Source organism: Macaca thibetana, chromosome 19, assembly GCF_024542745.1.
Source record: "Macaca thibetana thibetana isolate TM-01 chromosome 19, ASM2454274v1, whole genome shotgun sequence".
In the NCBI taxonomy this organism is placed as follows: domain Eukaryota; kingdom Metazoa; phylum Chordata; class Mammalia; order Primates; family Cercopithecidae; genus Macaca; species Macaca thibetana.
In genome coordinates this window covers 39,087,042-39,102,220 of record NC_065596.1, presented here as the reverse complement: position 1 = coordinate 39,102,220, position 15,179 = coordinate 39,087,042, and the positions used below count along the sequence as shown (strand labels likewise).

At 40.5% G+C, this 15,179-nt stretch overlaps 1 protein-coding gene and 1 pseudogene across 2 annotated transcripts in view; both read right to left on the bottom strand.

Moving 5' to 3' along the window:
• Positions 1-12,663, bottom strand: part of LOC126941899 (zinc finger protein 181) — a 36,933-nt gene extending 24,270 nt beyond the window's left edge. Inside the window, exon 1 of the mRNA XM_050768762.1 lies at positions 12,645-12,663. The gene's annotated coding sequence lies outside the window, so the exon portion shown is untranslated. The remainder of the gene's footprint in view (positions 1-12,644) is intronic.
• LOC126941901 (zinc finger protein 181-like) lies at positions 5,861-14,015 on the bottom strand (annotated as a pseudogene). The gene is made up of 4 exons (XR_007721453.1): positions 13,810-14,015; positions 9,375-9,495; positions 9,022-9,117; positions 5,861-8,066 (listed from the first exon to the last, which is right to left on the bottom strand). The product of XR_007721453.1 is annotated as a zinc finger protein 181-like (transcript).
• Positions 14,016-15,179: the final 1,164 nt, after the last annotated feature.

Genomic DNA, 15,179 nt, shown 5'->3' with positions numbered 1-15,179 from the left:
GATTTATTCTTTGTGTTACAAATAATTTGATTATACTTTTTCAGTTATTTTAAAATATACAATTAAACAATTATTAACTATAGTCACCCTGTTTTCCTATCAAATACTAAACCTTATTCATTCTTTGTTAAATGTTCTTACAGAAAGAAATATTATTTTGCAGCTGTTGGATGAAATAGTCTATAAATATCTCCAAGAGCCATTTGGTCAGAAGTGCAGCAATTGTGTCAAGAAAGTTTTCAATTTTTCCACATATATATAAATTTCACTGTTTTCTTGTCAGTTTTGATTTCTGGTTTCATTCCATTGTGGCCAGAAAAGACACTGAATATGATTCTGATCTTCTTAAATTTGTTAAGACTTGTTTTCAAATTAACGTGTGTTCTGTCCTGGAGACTGTACTGTGTAATATTGACGAGAATGTCTTCTGCTGTTGGGAGGAAAGTTCTGTGTATGTCTGATAGGTCCATTTGTTCTATGGTTTTGTTTAAGTCTGCTGTAGGTTGTCAGTCTAGATGGTCTGTCTCTTATTAAATGTGACATGTGGAAGCCTCCTACCATTTACTATTGCCATTTTGTTAACATTTTTGTTTGTCTTGTAGTTCTTTTGTCCCTCTGTTTCTACTCCCTAAGTGTCCTTTCACTGTGACCTAGGGTGGAGAGGAAGACAGTGGGAGCGTCCCCCCAACAGTTTTCTCTCTTTGGTTCCTGTGTCCTAGCATTGTGTTAAAGGTGCTGCCCATGGTTGTAGGCGTGGTCTTCCAAGTCATGGAACCATATGAACTAAGTGATGGGATTAACCATGGTTTACCCACACAGCCTTAACTTATCGATCTGTGTGATCTGCCTGGCTTCCTGAAAAAAATGGATCTCTGGAGAGTGTGTGTCCCCTTTGGTCAAAGCTTCTTTAAGAGAGTCAATGTGCTAAATTACCTGCTATTTTGGCCTGTGCTAAAATATTTACCCTTAGCAAAACGGTTCTGTTTAACCTTTGTACTTAAAATCACTTTACTAATTAAGTACTGCTCTCATTGGAGACAGAAATGAAAATAGGGACTTAACGGCTATTTTTCCTGATGTTGGGACAGTATCGGCGCTAACATTTGGCTATGAAGGATATTTTCCTCCTAATTGTTGAAGGTGGAGCTTTCCCATTCACAGAAGGAGCTTAGAGCCTGATTTCTAACAGTGCAAAAAGAGAATTGAGAAGATGCAGCTGTGAAACACCATCAATTTGCCTGATGAAGAGGATGTCTATTTCCACTAGGTGGCGCTGTTGGCTCAGAAATACCATGTGCTCACCGGAGGAAGGATAGAGAGAGGCTTGTTAAGTTGCTGCATGTGGTGTTTGCTGATCTTTCCTAACAGAACTGTTTCCCTGAACTGTAAAATTTCCTGCACACTGCACATAGAGGATAGGAGACATAGTGACCGTGGATAGAAAAGAAAGGAAAATTTTGCGACAGGATAGCTGAAATCCATGACCAACACCTGGATGGGCTGTTGGAGGCTGGGTTCAATCCTGAAGCCTTTGAATAATGCCAGGGTGGGCCCTGGACAGAAATTCTCAGTTGCCCTAGGACTTCTCCCAGCCTCTCGTGATGTGATGGCTAGGAACTCTGTGAAACAAAAAACAAAACAAAACAAAACAAAAAACTGGTTTGAAGACAGCCTTGAGATTAGAGGACAGATTTGAGGTTCACTCCATACTACCAGTCTAATGTTTCCATCTTCCATTCTGATCCTGAGCCTAGATGAGAACCGCAAAAGGAAACAGCTTGGTTGTCTGGGGTATAGTCCCTTTTTTTTTTTTTTTTGAGATGGAGTCTCGCTCTGTCACCCAGGCTGGAGTGCAGTGACATGATCTTGGCTCACTGCAAGCTCTGCCTCCCAGGTTCCCGCCATTCTCCTGCCTCAGCCTCCTGAGTAACTGGGACTACAGGCACCTGCCACCATGCCCAGCTAATTTTTTGTATTTGCAGTAGAGACAGGGTTTCACCATGTTGACCAGGATGGTCTCGATTTCCTGACCTTGTTATCTGCCCGCCTTGGCCTCCCAAAGTGCTGGGATTACAGGCATGAGCCACCATGCCCAGCCTACCGTTTCTTTGTCTCAGGTGAGAAAAATTCAGGACACAAACACACATGAGGAGTGGGTTTAGGAGCAGAAAGTTTAATAGGCAAAGAATAGAGAGAGAAAATGCTTCCTCATGCTGAGAAACCAGGTTGCCCAAGAGAGGGTCTCCAGTTTGCAGCAGGATGCAATTGATTTTGCACAGTGGCTTGGGGAGGTGGTGACTGATTTACATAGGGCCCAGGGGATTGGTTTGACTAGATGTGCCATTTGCATAGCCTGCAAAAAGACTGGTCTTTCCACCCTAGTCTTTTATTATGCAAATGTGGTTCTGCCTGGTGGGTCACCATGATACCTACACACATGGTGACAACGAAAAGGAGAGCAGGAACCAACACATTGAATGTACCTGGCTTTCAGGTACCACTGTTGGCATTTACATATGAAAGCTCCTAGCTTTCATATATATCAGGCTGCTTTCTGTTGGAGAATAAATGGTTTGGGGCTGCTTTTTATTAAAGGAAAATTCCACTGAGAATTTTTACCTTTTCTAGCTGCCAAAAAATAATTTCTTAATAAATCCTGTATTAGAAAGACACAGGGCTCATGGTTTGGAGAAGATTCGGTCCATAGCCTCATGTGCTATAGAGCCTGGAGGCAGGGAGGTCAGAGTCAAGGGTGTAAAATTGAGGTTGAGTGGTCCGTGGACACAGGAGGTCCTGGAGGTTCTCAGGCTAGCCTACAGAGCTGAACAGCCAGAGCCAGCCCACAAGCTCAAGGGTTAGCTGAGTCTCCCTTCTTGGCCCTTCCCTGCATCATTGGTGTCTGCTCTCTCCTCTCTACCTCCTCATTCACAAGGTTTCCTCCCAGATTCCCAGGGAAAGACCTTGGTAGGAGAGTACCTTGTCATGCTTTTATTTTAATGCTGAATTTACAGAAAAACCATATAATATGCTTTTGAATTTAGTCAATATATTCATACACAGAATTTTTGCAAGATTAATTTTTATACTTTCCACCACTTGTTTGAACTTTTAACTTCATATTATCTAATTTAAAAAATTATTTAACCCTAGGCAAGAATTCACATTTTTATGCCTCTTATAACCTTTTATTAAAACATTTTACTGTTCCTACACACCTCACATGTAAATCTATTTCCAGTAGGCTCAATTACATGTCATAATAGTAACTTGGTGGGAGGAGAATAAGCACTCCCACCACTGCTCTAGAACCAGCAGACCCTCCACCCAGACTAAGGCACAGGCACAACACTAACACTTTCTAACGATGCCTGAAAAACTAAAGGCTGTCCAAAGAATTTCTTCTAGTCAACACCTGAAGATAAGGCCCCTGTCTCCCAGGCTCTGTGGCAGGATAGGAGCCTAACTCAAAGTGCCAGCAGCAAACCCAGATACACTGCACACAGACCAGCCCCCTCCCTTCCTGTGTTTTGTAATTTTTCACTTTTCTGAGTCCACTGAACCCCTCCTCACCACACCCAATTTCTTCACCTTCCCTTTAACGTACTCATTCACCTTTGTACAAATCAAAACTGAGTTCGCTTCATGCCAAATTCCTTTCCCCATTGCAATAGTTATCAATCAGTCTGTTCTCACCACTGTTATTAACGTCCAGCTTTGTTCATCTTTGACACACCTAGTGAGCTTTGCAAGGTAGGCATGCCTCCATTGGCATTAGGTAAGCGTGGTAATAAATGGGGTATGGGACACATTCTAGGCAGAAGAAACGGCATGACCAAAGGAAATGTTTTTTGTTCAAGTAGGCAAGAGAGCCTGTATGGTTGCCAAGAGAAATCCCCGTCTTCTGAGATCTGTCCTAGGAGGGCAATATTGTTTGGTCTTTTACTGAATGTTCAAATGTAGCCTATATTCCTAAGATGTGTGACTCTGAGAGAGACTCAGGTCACTAGCATGAAGATGATGACCATATTTACCTTACAGTATGTGGGAAGATTATTAAAAGCAAGGAAAACACAGCAACAAACTTCCATGCAGAGGCACTTTGTTGCTTGCTTTATAAATCTTTTAATTCTCACAACCACCTGGTAAGATGGGAAATATTTTTGTTTTGATGGAGAAATTGGGAAATGAAGTGACTTCCCCAAATTTATAGATTAAGCAAGTGACAGTCCCAATAGGCTGAATTCACACCTAGCAATTTGTGTCCAGAGCTGAGAGCATTTGTCTGAATGCAGCACACAAACATAAGGCGCAGTTGTTGCTATTAACGGTATTGTATTATGATCATTATTTTTCCCTATTTGATGCCAGAGTGCTTACACTCTGCACCATACAGCATTGTCACTGTCTTGTATCTTGTATCAATTACTTCTGCATATAAAGCTGTTTTCCTCTAACACAACTGCAATTTGTTTAAAGACTGACTCTCCGTCAGCAGCAAAGAATTAAGCTCCCAGGAAGTACTCAGTGATATGTGCCTTGCTTCTTTCTAGGTGTTTATCAACAACTGAGCTCTAATCACATCTGACTGGCCCAAGGCTAACAAGGAAACTCTGACTTTCCAGGCATCGGTGACCTTCATTGACAGGCTGTAACTTCAATTCAGAAGAGTGAAGGCAGTGGCACCTAGTCCATGGGACGCTGTACTCACAGATGCTGCTGAAGACCTGTAGTGTTCTGGTCTCAGTGGGTAAAACCTCCCCTTTCCTCCATGTGGAAGCCTGATGCCTCCTTCACTCAGCCCATTTCCCAACTCTGTAGGGCACCCTCCTTCCTTCTCACAGACTTGTTGAATTCTCATCTTATCTCCTACCTGGTCTCTTTGTTTCTCCTCAGGTTATTTTAGGCAAGAAACATTCCCTCAAAATGGCTCAGATACTAAAGGATTTGTTGGAAGGAAACGGGGGTGTTTTGTAAGAGCTCTCCCCCAAAAATGTGAAACAGTAAACAGATAAGAGCAACAAGTGATTAGATGTGACATCTGAGACCAGAATGATGAAGCAACCATGAGGATATGATGGCTAATACTTATTGAACGCTATTGAGAGGCCATTGTTGTAAACATTGTGCATCAATTAACTCATTTAATTTTCACAATGCTGTGAAATAGCTTTATTACCATTTTACAGATGGAGAAACTGAGGCATGACACAGTGAAGAAGTTGGTCCAAGGTCACACAAAGCCAGTATACATGCAACTTGGATTTAAACCCAGGTAACAAGACTCCAAAGCTTAACGCTCTTCACACACACACACACACACACACACACACACACACACACACACACACCCCTCGGAGCTCTTAAAGAGTATGAAGTGCTTATCTATTAGGTCCACAGAAGATACTCAAGGAATGGTTAATAGGTATGACTGAGAAAATAATATGTTGTCAGTGACATCATAACATTATAATTATATTCTGGACAGTGTTAGTGGCCCCTAAGAATGTGTGAAAAATGCAAATTCAAATCAACTCATACAAGAATTCTAGGATTGAGGCTTAGCAATCTGTGCTTTAACAAGTCCTTCCAGTGATTTTGACACACCACTACAGCTCAGAACTACTAGATTCCTATATCCCATCCCTGTGTAATACACATGAGTGATGCTCAGTAAATTTTCTTGAAATGTATTTAATTAAGCCTACTGGAAATGGACTCTGAATAATCCTCACCAAAATACTGCTATTCTTAGTATAAAGAGCAGGCCATTTTTCTCGAAGTTTGCTAGTCTCCCACTAAAGACTATACTAAGGCTAATCTTAGTGAATTTTTTTTGCCAGAAACAGTCACAGAGAAAGACTTCATGATATACAAAACGATCTTATTAGATACCAAACTTTTATTAACACCATTTTATTTCTTTTGCAGCTTTAATTTGTAACATTATAATATTTACTGGCTCCTCTGGGTGACTAAATATCTTCACATGCCCACTAGCTAAAAAGAATTTCTAAGTAGAACCCAACTGAAACTGCAAGCTACTGCTCTAAGAAAGGCATACTTAATTATGTTTATTTGCTCTCCTATAGAATCCTGTTTACAAATAGCACCACTGCAGATTTACATGTAATTTCTAAATCCTTCAGGTTGCTCTACCATTCATCTTCTGATGTCTAGCAAGATAAACACTCTTAGTGAACACTTTGCTACATCTCTTATATGATGAGATTTCTCTCCAGTTTATTCCCTGTAGAATAAGGAATGCACTTGGAACTGAAGAATTCCTTCAATTTCTAAATTTTCCACATTCATACAACTTTTTTCCTGTAGGAGTTTGTACGAGATTCCTATCGCCTATAGTCTTTCCCACATTTGCTACATGTACACAGTTTTTTCCTAGTGTGAGTATACTTATGTCAATTAAGGGATTAATACTGACAAAGGCTTTCCCACATTTATTGACTTCATATGATTTCTCTACAGTATAAACTCTGATAAATAAAAATGTCTGCATCATTGCTAAAAGTCTCCCATATTCACCACATTCATACAACTTTTCCCCAGTATAAATTTTTTCTGATGTTAAATAAGGGAGGATCTATGAAGTTTACCATGATAAACACTGCTTCAAATAGTTTCTCTTCTGTAAGATTTATCACATGTACAGTGATTCATATGATCTAAAGGCTTTTCCACACTTACCATATTATTGGGTTTCTCTCCATTATGTACTCTTTGATGGGCAGTAAGATTTGAGCCTTTGCTAAAAGCTTTTCCACACTCATTACATTTATATGGCTTTTCTCCAGTATGAATTCTCTGATGTATAAACTCTGTATGAACTGATTATAGTGAAATTTATTGATGCAGTTCAATAAGGTTTGAACTACAGCTGAAGGTCTTCCTACATTTAATACATTCGTAAGGTTTCTCTCCAGTATGAATTCTGTGATGTTGAAGCAGGGATGACCTATGACTGAAGGTTTTCCCACATATACTGCATTCATAGGGTTTCAATCTAATGTGATTTCTCAAATGCATATTCAGTGATTCAAGCTGGTTGAAGGATTTCCTGCATTTCTAAACTTCAAAAGGATTTTCTTCAGTATGAATACTCTGATGTTGAACAAGAAATGACAGGCTACTAAAGACTTTGAGACATTTGTTGCATTCAAACTTTTTCTTTATACTGTGAATTCTTTGATGTTGAGTAAGGTGTGAGCTACAGCAGAAAGCTTTCCCACATTCTCTACATTCATAAGGTTTCTCTCCAGTATGGCTTTTCTGATGATGAATGAGAGATGAACTATGAATGAAGGCCTTTCCACATATACGACACTCATAGCGTTTTTCTTGCGTATGAATTCTTAGATGCTGAATGAGAAGGGACACACGACTAAAAGACTTTCCACAGTTCATACATTCGTATGGTTTCTCTCCAGTGTGAGTGCTCTGATGGTTAGTAAGTGATGAGCCATGGCTAAAGGCCTTCCCACATTCAACACATTTGTAAGGTTTCTCTCCACTATGACTTATCTGATGCCGTGTAAGGGATGAACCATGGCTAAAAGTCTTCCCACATTCACGACATTCATACGGCTTCTCTCCTGTATGAATTCTCCAATGGCGATTGAGGATTGACTGTTTGCCAAAGGCTTTCCCACATTCACTGCATGTATAGATTTTAGCTCTATTACAAGTCTGGGGAAGGATAAGAGATTTGCTCTGGTTGAAGGCTGCCCCACTTTTATTAGAATTCAAAAGCTTCTTTCCACCATTGATTCTCTCATTTTTTATAACTGACTTTTTTGATACATTCTTCTTTAATATATCATATTTATGTGAATTTCCTTCAGCAGAATTGTTTTGTGGTTCGGAAAGAGTAGACTTTGAATGAAAGGTGCTCCTAAATTTGTTGCATTCTATATATTCCAAATTCTTATTAGAATTTGGGAATTCAAAACGTCGTTTTACAACTTTTTCTATTGTTACTGTTTGGGGTGAATCTTCATCGTAAATATCCTTCTTTGTTGATAATTCCTTGTTTTCCCACCTTGATTCCCAATCTGAAATATATCAAGAAAGCAAAGCACTGCTTTTTTTTTTTTCCACTTCTTGAAGAAAACTTCTACAGTGTAATTAGGAGAAATGGATAAGAAATGAAGCCCCCAGAAAACACATAGCTCTGACAACTCAAAATATTTCAGTGACTTCTGAACAATGCTCAAATGGAGCAGAGAATAGAAAGTTCACAGAAGTAGGAACAGAGTGTGATAAAGGAAATGGGTAAACTATACAAAATGGATAAAATAGTATTGAAAAAAAGGAAACTATCAGAAATAAGATGTAGAAGGCATTCTTGGATTACAAATCATCTTTTTGTGCCTATATTCATGTGGGAAAGATTGCATTTTGTCTCATAGCCTTTTTCTCCAACCTTCCATTAATCTCAATTTGCTGCCGGATTATCAAGCTTAAAATACAGAATTGATACTACTATATTAAACAATTGCAGTAAAAACAAAGTAATCTAAATGTTCTTTATAGCTGACAAAAATTTAGGCTTTCTGAGGTTATGAAGAAACTGTGTGAATCATATTATTTCTTGAACATTAGAAAATATTATTCCTAGAAACATATTTATATGTCCCTTACTTCCTCTAATATGTTCATATTTCACCTACAAATTTAGAAAAGTGATTTTCCATCTAATAGACAGCTTTTCTTAGCTTAAAACTATTAGTATATTTTGCTTAAGTAGAATTAAGAAAGAATAAATTGTCTTACTTTGTCATGAATATAGTAACAATTTTAATTATCTCTAACCTTGATTAGATGACATGAGTGATATAGATAATAATTTTAGAGGGAGAAGTAATTGTTTTGAAAATATAAGCTAAATATCCCTCAATTTTTCATTTCTATTTGAGATCTTTGAAGACAGTATCCGTAAAATACCTCCACACTCACTATAAACATCTTTTAACAAAAACTTCCTTAGTCTCGTTCACCATGACTCACCTGGAATCATACCTTTTGACAGTTTTTTCTCCACCATCCAGGGCTCTTTTCCATCCTCCAATAACATGATCACATATGGCTTAGTTATGGAAAGACCTGCTTACAGGAAGAAAATAGAATTGTTTAAGCTGTGGTCCTCTATTATGAGAGGCCATCACAAGAAGGACCACAAGAAGGGATGAAGGGTGTTCATTGAAATGGAAAGATAAGCTTCAGGCAGGGCACAACAGAGCTGCACATTTCTTTGGAAACATGCCACAGAAATTCAGCCATTTACTTAGGAGGCTCTCCAGCAATTCAGAGTGACAAAAGAAAGGTGTCCCCTACTGGAGTGGAAGGGGTGATATCCTTACCTACAGAGACCAGGTTCTCATAATTCTGGACCATCACATCCTTGTATAAGTCCCTCTGAGCAGAATCTAGCCATGCCCACTCTTCATGAGAGAAGTCTATAGCCACATCACTAAATGTCACCTGAAATAGCAAATATATTTAAGCTCAGTCATAGCCCAGGCCTCTTCTGTCACTAAAGAAGGGGTAAAATCAGCCTGCTTGTGGAAGAAATGAAACAAGATTCAGGAGTTGTGACAATGATTGGGAATGTGATCTCAGTTAAGTAATAACAGGACAGTTATGTAGTTGGAATTAACATACAATAAAGGGGACAGTTATGTAGTTAGAATTTTTACACAATAAGAATGAGAGACAAATATGATAGCTTCACTTCAGTAGAGTTAATTTTGTTAAAAGTTTAGAATTATATGAATTTTTATTTTTTTATTTTTTTTATTTTTTATTTTTTATTTTTTTTTTTTTGAGACAGAGTCTCGCTCTGTCCCCCAGGCTGGAGTGCAGTGGCACGATCTCGGCTCACTGCAAGCTCCGTCTCCTGGGTTCAGGCCATTCTCCTGCCTCAGCCTCCCGAGTAGCTGGGACTATAGGCGCCCGCCACCACACCCGGCTAATTTTTTGTTTTTTTTTTTTTTAGTAGAGACGGGGTTTCACCGTGGTCTCGATCTCCTGACCTTGTGATCCGCCCGCCTCGGCCTCCCAAAGTGCTGGGATTACAGGCGTGGGAATTTTTAAAAGGCAACATTTGACATTTGACAGCACAGAGTCAAGTATTTAGTTATATCTTTTAGAGCTAAGTGCTAGTAATTAAAAATAAGTAATTAAAATAAGTAAGTGAAAATAAGGCTAAAGTGATTGTCTCTCAAATGGGATACTCAGGAAGATTCACTAAAGCTCACAAAAAATGGGTTCAGAAAAAAAGACATCTTTATATTAAAGACTGGTAAGACATATGGTTTGATTGTATTCCCTAAAAAAGCATATATTGAACTTAATCGCCATTCTAATAGTATTGAGAGGTGAGACCTTTAGGAGATGATTGGCCTTGAGGACTCTGTCCTCATGAATGGATTAATGTCATCACTAGGGGAGAGGGTTCCTTATTTTAAAAAATGAGTTCAGGCCCCTCTTTGCCTCTCTCTCTTCTCTTTGCCCATCCACCATAAAATGACACAGCAAGAAGGCCTTTGCCAGATGTCTGCCCCTTAGTCTTGGACTTCCCAGGCACCAAAACCATGAGAAGTCAATTTTCATTATTTATAAACTACTCAGTCTGGGGTATTCTGTTACAGCAGCACAAATAGACTAAAATATATACATAACTGATTCATAAACAAAAAACAAAAATATATTTATGGTGTATACTTAAACTGAGTACTGACAAACATTTAATAATTGAAATATGAGACTCCTGGGTGAAAAGACTGAAGATGTCATAGATCAGGGGTCTACCGCCCGGTCACGGACTGGTACTGGTCTGTGGCTTTTAGGAATGGGGCAACACAGCAGGAGGTAAGTGGCAGGGAAGTGAGCATTACCACCGGAGCTCCGCCTGCTGTCAGATCAGCTCTGGCATAGATTCTTACAGGAGCGCAATCTCTAGTGTGAACTGCGCATGCAAGGGATCGAGGTTGCACGCTCCTTATGTGAATCTAACTAACGCCTGATGATCTGACGTAGAACAGTTTCGTCCCCAAACCACTACCTCCACCACCTCCCACTTTCATGGAAAAATTGTTTTCCACAAAACTGATCCCTGGTGTCAAAAAGGTTGAGGACTCCTGCCATAGACAGTCCTTAAATAGGACCTGGAAGTAACAGAAAAAAACAAAAGAGCACATTTCAAAGAAAATATTCTAAAAAAAATGCTCACAGATGTACTTAGAAATTCTTCTCAATAGTACTCATTTCACAGTATTATTTAAAATAGTAAAACTTTAGAAGCTTAAATATTCAATAGTAGCTTATTGGCTAGTCAAATTACAATATGTGCAAAAAGTACATCCATTTAATACAGCATTATTACTGTCTGTGATTTGTAAAACAGACTGCTCTACTGTGGTTATTTTTTAGCTCTGAGAGTTCATTCAGTATTGTAGCACTTTATTTGGATATTTTGCATGCATGTTCACAAGTGACATGGGTCTTTGGTTTTAAAGCCAGAATTTACTTTTCTCAGGTTTGGGGAAAACAATTAAAATTCAAACCTCCTTCCAATGGCAGAAAATCCTCTCCATAAATGTAGAAACAAAAAGAAAACGGTTTTATTACTGAATAAGCATTAAATCAGACCTTGAGGCACTTCACAAGCAATCCACTATTGAGATTAAAAGGACAGGAAGAAATCTCATCTTTTTATATAGGCAAGCAGATACAATCCAACACATATGTTTTCCAAATAAACAATAACTTATCCTCAAGTAAGATTTGACAGTTCAATTTGCTACACAAAATTTATTCTAAATTCACCTGTTAATTGGAGTTGCCACTGTGTTAGTTAATTGCCTATATCCCAAATAAAAATAACATTTCTCCTATCTTTGACAAACCAGTCATTACAACTTAGAGCCAGAATGCTTCTTTCTTCCCCTTCAGTTGCCCGGGCAGCTTGAGATGTTCACTCATCTGAGCCCCCAAAAGAACATAGGATATCTATGCTAGCACTTATTTAAATTTCTTATGCTTTCTTATTTTTCTACCAGTGCTGCAATCTTCAACACAGGAGCCACTAGCCAACTTGGCTACAACATTTAAATTAACTAAAATGTAAAAATAAAATAATTAAATAAAATTTAAAATTCATTTCCTCTGTTGCTTAAGCTAAAATTCGAGTACTCAATAGTCACACAGGGCTGGTGGCTACCGTACTGACTAGTACACATGCAGAACACTTCCACCACTGCAGAAAGTTCTCTTAGACAATACTGCACTAGATCATGAAGTTCTGTGTGTCAGTGTACACTGAAATCCATGTATAACTTTTCCTAACAGGTACTTTGTAAGTGTTTAGAAGATGAACCAATGAATGGTTTTGGTATTAGCTCACTTTAGCCTTTCCTTTTTTTTTTTTTTTTTTTTAAGAGACAGGTTCTTGCCCTATCACCAAGCTGGAGTGCAGTGACATAATCATAGCTCACTACAGCCTCACCCCACAGGGCTCAAGAAATCTTCCCACTTCATCAGCCTCCCAAATAGCTGGGACAACAGGCATGCACCACTATGCCAGTTTTTCAGTTCTAATTATCTAATTATTCCAGGAAAACAGACTTCACCCAACATGTACATCTGCTACTTACATCCCCTCCTGTGCAAGCTTCACCTTTCATGTCCATGATTCTGCCCCACCAGTTCTTCATTACTCATCTTATTCACCCAACAATTACCTACTAATCTATTTGGTGCCAGGTAACACTCTGGGTACTGAAGCTATAGCAGTCAACAAAAAAGAAAAAACATTCCTCCCACCAGGAACAGACAATGAGCAGGTGCATATACTGAACATACAGTACATCAGCTAGTGAGTGACACGCGCCATGGAAAACAAAGCAGTGATGGAGGAGTGGAAGTGCTGGTCAAGGGAAGGTGACTGCAATTGCAAATAGGCGTTCAGGGAAGCTTTTCTGAGAAAGTAACCACGGAACAAATATATGAAGGAGATAAGAATGCAAGCTTATGCATATGTAGGGAAAGAAGATTCCACGTGGATGGCACAGCAACTGGTGACAGTGGCTAGAGCTCAAAGGAATGAGGAGGCAGAGAAGGAAGGTGGGATCAGACAGGTAATGGCCTAACTGTACAAATAGGTCACTGCAGAAGTGACTCAGTTAGAGCCACTGAAAAATTTTAGGTTGAAGAATGACAGGAATTTATATAACAATAGGATCACAGTAACAGTTGTACTGAGAATAGATTGATGCGGGTTAAGGGCAGATGCTGGGAATACAGCTAGGAGGCTACCCCAATAATCCAGGTGGCTCAGACTGGTGGTAGGGGTGGTGGTGGTGATGGGCTAGCTAATGGTTAGATGCTGTACACGGTGTATCGTTTAGATCCAACTAGAGGACCGGAATATTAGTTATAAGTCAAAAGGAAGAATCAAGGATGACTCCAAACATCTCTTCACTTGAGACCACATGGTACAGTTTTGACAACCATAAACCAAATAACCTTACATTCCAAAGTTGCATTGTGAATTACAGTTTAAAAATTTTGGCAATCTAGAAAGTCTTCTAGCAGAAAACTGTAGAAAAGAGGAACACTGGGTGAAGAGAGCAATACCTTGGTGTTCTCTTGTGGGCTCCATCCTTCCTATAGTGAAAGGAACCATAGATCCAGTCCCTTAAATGGACTTGATTAGGTGGGAATAGGCAGAAGCAAAGCAAACACACAGAGGCCTCATGAAGTGTTTCAGGAAGACTTGGGGACACACCGACTTACCTGAGCCATTATTCTGCAATTTCCAGTAGCCAATAGAGTCCCCTTTCCAGGCTCTTATCTTACAGATGGGCAGTGTCCTGAGGGCACAGAAGGACAGGAAACAGTAGTCATGAAAAATAAGGCTGGCACCTGTGACACACCATAATGGAAAGGCACACTGGTAATCACTCTCCGGGGCGCCAGTGTCTCCCTGGGAACTAACAGGGTGTTTCTCTGCAAGGGCTAACCGTTTACCAGGTGCCACCTGCGGGGAAAATCAGTTATTCTGTATATAAAAGACTGATAAAACAACAGTAATAACTATCAGCTTGTTCAATCTTCACCACTTTGCACGGTGGACATTCACATTATTCCAGATTTCTTTTTTCTTTTTGTCTCTTTTTTTTGAGACGGAGTCCCGTTCTGTCGCCCAGGCTGGAGTACAATGGAGCGACCTCGGCTCACTGCAACCTCCGCCTCCCAGGTTCAAGCGATTCTCCTGCCTCAGCCTCCCGAAGAGCTGGGATTACACACACGTGCCACCACGCCCAGCTAATTTTTTTTTTTTTTTTTTTTTTTTTTTGTATTTTTAGTAGAGACGGGGTTTCGCCATGTTGGCCAGGCTGGTGCGATGGCTTACGCCTTAATCCCAGCACTTTGGGAGGCGGAGGCAGGCGGATCGCTTGAGGTCAGGAGTTCTAAACCGTATTTTTTTTTTTAAATGAAGACAAAACTGAAATTCCGAGATACAGAACCTATTTGTTCAAGGTTACACAACTGAAAGCGCCGGCTTGATGACAACATAACCCCAAAACAACTGCGGCTGGCGTCTGCTCTCGCACCCACTTCGCTCTCACAACAGTGCCAAGAGGTCGGCGCCGTCATCACCCCGCGTTTACACGACTCGACACCAAGGGCAGGAAATGCCAAAGCCCGGGCCGGTGTCAAACCGCGGGGCGGACGCAAGGCCTGAGCCCCGCCGTCGTCCCCGGGACCCACACTTGCCGGAGTCCTCAGCATGGCCTCACCGTCCCCGCAGGCGCCCGGAGCTCGCGTCTCCGCAGACCTGACGCGCCGCGTAGCTGGTGAGCAGGTAACGGCCGCCGACCTCCGGGAACGACACTGCCCCAAACCGTTCCTTAGCTTGGAATCTGCCTCCAGCCCTGAGGTTATCGCGGGACTGACCTCGTGCACCCACGGCCGAACCACATTTCCCAGAATCCTCCGCGTGCGGGACACCTGTCCCCGGTGCCGCGAACGGCCGGCACCGGAAGACCACACTTCCCAAGGGTCTGTGCGGCTGCGCGGACCTTGTGCGCAGAGGGTAAACCGGTCACGGCTTCGTAAGAAGCTAAACCGCCTGGGGCTGTCGAGCCAGAGCCGGCCAGCTA